The sequence below is a fragment of the Neophocaena asiaeorientalis genome, unplaced genomic scaffold (assembly GCF_003031525.2).
Source record: "Neophocaena asiaeorientalis asiaeorientalis breed wild unplaced genomic scaffold, Neophocaena_asiaeorientalis_V1.1 scaffold40, whole genome shotgun sequence".
In the NCBI taxonomy this organism is placed as follows: Eukaryota; Metazoa; Chordata; class Mammalia; order Artiodactyla; family Phocoenidae; genus Neophocaena; species Neophocaena asiaeorientalis.
The window spans coordinates 12894212-12898633 of NW_020185335.1; positions in this window are offsets into that span (position 1 = coordinate 12894212).

The window sequence follows — 4422 nt, forward strand, 5'->3', positions numbered from 1 at the left end:
TGCCTGAGAATTTAGGACGGAATCTTTTTTCTTATTGAGTCCTAGGATTTCTTTTTATGTCTGGGTGTAAGTTTTTTCCTTGGAAACGTGTGTTGGCATTATCTCCTCCCAGTTTTCGCTTGCCTCTGCACTCTGCATGCTGTCTTTTAATGAACACAAGCTCTTAATTTTAATCAAGTCCAGTCTATCTAGCTTTTCTTTTCTGGTTAGTAATTTCTCTGTCCTGTTTAAGAAACATTTGCCTACCTCACTGCCACCCCCACCCCTGTTACATTCTTGACTGTGAGCTTATTTCTTCGCAGATGTCCTGTTTCATCTGCTCTGAATTTCTGACTTACCGGCTGCCCTGACCCCATTGCAGTGATATTCTTCAAAGCCTCTCTTACCTGTGCAGATCAGTGATCTGCTGACAGATAGACCTCTCATTACTCCCTGTTTCTTGGGCCTCTCTCTCTGGTTTTCTGAGTTGTGCCTGGTCACAGTTGCAGCGTCAGTGCCACGTCTTGCAGTTAATGACCGCCTCAGTAGTCTCGTCTCGCCGCGCCAGCGCCGTCTTAAGCGGAGACTTCAATTTAGAGTCAACACGACATGTCGAAGGGTCTCGATTCCATTAGGGTCGTCCTTTATTAGCCTCCTGTGGAAGTATGCAATCTGCAGGCATTTCCACAATTTGCGTTTCCTACGAGTTGTACTTGGAGGACACTGGGTCAGACTGGGGGTGAGGGGAAAACCAGAGGCCTGTTGAGATCCACGTGGCTGACAGGCAGGAGCCAGCAGGCACTGCGGAGCACGGGTGGCCAAAGCGGAGAGCAGATGAAATTGGGAACGTTAAAGCCCAAAAGAGGAAAAAGAGCTTCCACTCCTGCATGTTTGGTATCTGATGAAGTGAGCCTGCGTGCTGGGGCTGGGAGGACAAGGCGTTCCCAGGGGGAGAGAGACCCCTCCCTGGAAGACTCGGCACCCTACCTGATCCGGATTTGCTCCCACCGTCCTCCAAAAGCTGGCCTGCAGCAGCTCCTTTGTCCTTAATTATGAGCCCCCAGCCTCAGCGAAGCGCAAGAAAACTCAGCCCACCCTAGCTAATGGCAGGTAAACGCACCTGATGGTAGGTGAATACAGCCACGGTCTCCTTTGCAACGAGTGTAGCAGGTTTTGCATGTCAAAAGCCCCCTCAGAATTAGGAACATGTGCAGAGGAGTTAACACAGCAGGCTCGAGACTGGGGTCCCCAGAAGGGCCGCCTTCCAAGGTCAGCCCTTGGCTGGCGTCTGGGAAGGTGGATTTGGGGAGGGTCCCCCCGCTCCCAGGGCTGCTGAGCGAGCCCCTGGGCGGATCGTACTCTGCATCCTCTCACTGTAATAGATCGGCTGTGATGACAGCTCTGTGCTGAGTCCCCGAGTCCTCCTAGCGACCCATTGAACTTGGACGTGTTCTTGGAGACCCCCACCTCAGACCCCCAGCTCATATATTGGAGCACAGAGATGAACAACTGTGCTTCCAGCCCCTCTTCTGTTGCTCTTCCTGAGATCTTGCAATGGAGTTACCGTTGTTCTGTAAGGCACCCCTCATTCAGTGCTGTGCTAAGTAGGGGTACGGAACCAGAATAGGATTTTACCCTTCGTCTAAAGAAGCGTTCAGTGGGATAGTTCACAAAGGCATACATTAAGTCCCAAATTATGTTGGAAAGATTTCAGTGTGGCTGGAGGCCGGTGTTTTGAAAATGAGGGTCAGTGAAGGTGGGGGTAGGAAAGATGACTTGAGGTGGATCTTAAGGGTGTGGCAGGCAGAACAGTGGCCCCTAAAGACACCCACAACCTAACCTGCGGGCCCCGGGAATATGTTACCTTACAGGGGCAAAGGGGAACACGGTTGCCGATGGAGTTAAGGTCAGCCGACCTTAAGGTGGGGAGTGTGTCCTGGATTGTCCGGGTGGGATGTGTACAGTATATGTGCCTAAGGTAATCTCAGGGTGCTTGAATGTGGAAGAGGGCACATGGGTTCTTGGTGCCACCACCAAGCGCCTCCGTTGTCCTGTAGATTTCCAGGGCAGGAGTTGGAGCCCTGCTGTCGGTGACTTTGGTTTTCTCAGGAGAGCTGACATCTGTCCTCTCAGCAGACACGCTGCAGAGCTCTCCTGAACCCCCCTTGCTGTGCTTGGGCTTGGAAAGTGTGAAGGGAGAGGTGGGGACTCGAAAATGGAAACACTGTCTCCTAGGAAAGCTTTTCACCAGTTCCCTTCCCTAGTCGCCAACCTGCCCCAACCCACAGAGCTCACTCAGTCCCCACTAATCCTAAGAGGCAGGAATGATTAGGTTGACCCGTAGGGAACTGTCCTTTCTGTAGATGGAAAAACAGTTGAATATTGGCGATTTCATACCGTTTAACATAATATTATCATCAACGCCATTACATGGATGAGGAAACTGAGGCTTAGGAAGGTTAAGTCATTTGCTCAAGGTCACACATTTAGTGAGTCAGGGAACGTAGACTTGAACAGGGGGCCTGACTCCAGAACGTGCTGTTCTAAGTGCGGTGACAGGCTGCTGTCTCCGGAAGGGGCTCCTGCTGGACGATGGGGAGAGAGAAGGCTGGGAGAGCACGGTTTTCAGATGCCAGGACGAGCACCTGGACCTGCCGTGGCAGCCACGGGGAAACCAGTGTACGACGGAGAGGCTCAAGCTGGGGGAGCGGAGAGTAGGATACACAGGGACGTGAGGTGGAGGCAGGAAGGGGAGTGAGTCGGCTGCTGCGGAAATCAGGATGCGCTTTCCCACGAGTGGGAGATGCTGGAGGTAACTGAAGAGGAAGGAGTGACCAGGGATACTTTGTTGTTTGCGTTTCCGGTCCTTGGCACCGCCTCTAGCGCATAGTAGTGGCTCGATAAGTGCTCATTGCATAAGGGCAGAGCTAAGCAGATAAGGTTAGCAGTTGTTTCTAGCAGCGAGGAATTACCCCGTTGAAAATACAGGGTTTCAGGAGCAGCTTTAATGCAAGCCAGGGTGCTGTGAACAGTTCCTGTCATGTATATAGTGACACCTACTGCCAATAATATATGCTGGGACCCTTCCACCAACTTCTCTATACTTGTTGCTCTTGTCTTTTTACTTAAGTGGCGCGTTGAGCGGAAATTTGAGCACACATCATTGTGCAGTGGACAGCGTTTATAGGTTGGTAAATCTGGGTAGGCTTAAGGGGCACATAGGTGGAAAGATACGAGGATAAACATACATACAGGCTGTTGTAAGAACTTCTGAGGCCCTAGGCGTCATGAGTTCCGGATGCTTATCCCACGTCATAACAAACATATCACAATACTCCCACGTTGTCTAAATACTCTTAAAGAATTTAAGCTTTAAAAAAATAGTTTTCACTGGAAATTATTGGGCAATGGGGCACTCATTTAATTTATGATTGCTCTGACTGCCTGGGAATCATGGTATTAGGAAATTCTTACCAAGTGATTTCTAACTCACACATGGTTTTCAAATATAATGACATGTTTATCAATAGATTACAGTTATGAAATTGACATGTTATATTTCAGGGATCTTTCTTTGAATATTTATTCACTTCAGATTTGCAGGGTATTTTTTTGCATTTGGGGCCTAATAGAATTTCTTTTTCAGTCCCACACGTTTTCATAGGTCCTTGAAAAGCCCAATGAACAAAATGGCCCGATGAACACTGCTGCTTGTGTATGATTCACCAACTAGGCATAGAAGTCAATGAAGAATCTCGCTTTTCTCTATTCTAAGGCTACCCCAGAACAGAACATGGAAAAACAAGTCTTCTTCTTTTCATTTCCAGGACTTTGTTTCTCATTTCTGTTCCCCCACTCCACTCCCATGTTTACAGTAAGCACCGGCTGACATGCAGGAGAGGCTGGACGCTGACACAGATACACAGGGGACCCTTCTCAACACAACCCATGTTTTTTGGGGAAAAGTGTTTATGATGAAAATTTCCCTAGTTGGACATTCTAGCCTTAACAGCTAGACACTGACGCTTTTATTTCCCATGTTCAGAGGGCAGTGGTTTCAGACACGTCTTCAGCTGGCCCACAGCAGCTCCAGGAACTTCGGCCACACTAGCAGAGATGGTGGTGGCGCGGGAGCCACACTGCGGGGACCCCTGGCCGTGTGCATCACCGACCTCGGGGCCCCTACCATCCCAGCCTTGACCTGTGCTGGTAGACCTCCACCTCGGCCCCGACCTCCGCCGTCTGACCCCCTGCCTCAGCCCCAACTGGCCTGACTTACGCCATCTGGTACCCACCATCCGCCCTAACCTTGACCTGGGCCGACGGACGCCCCCGCGGCCCTCGGGAATTCCTGCGGACACTCCCGGGACCCCCGGAACGAACCCCGGAAGACTCGCGAACCGTTCGGCCGCCGACGCCTCCGAGCAAAGTGATTTCTCGGAA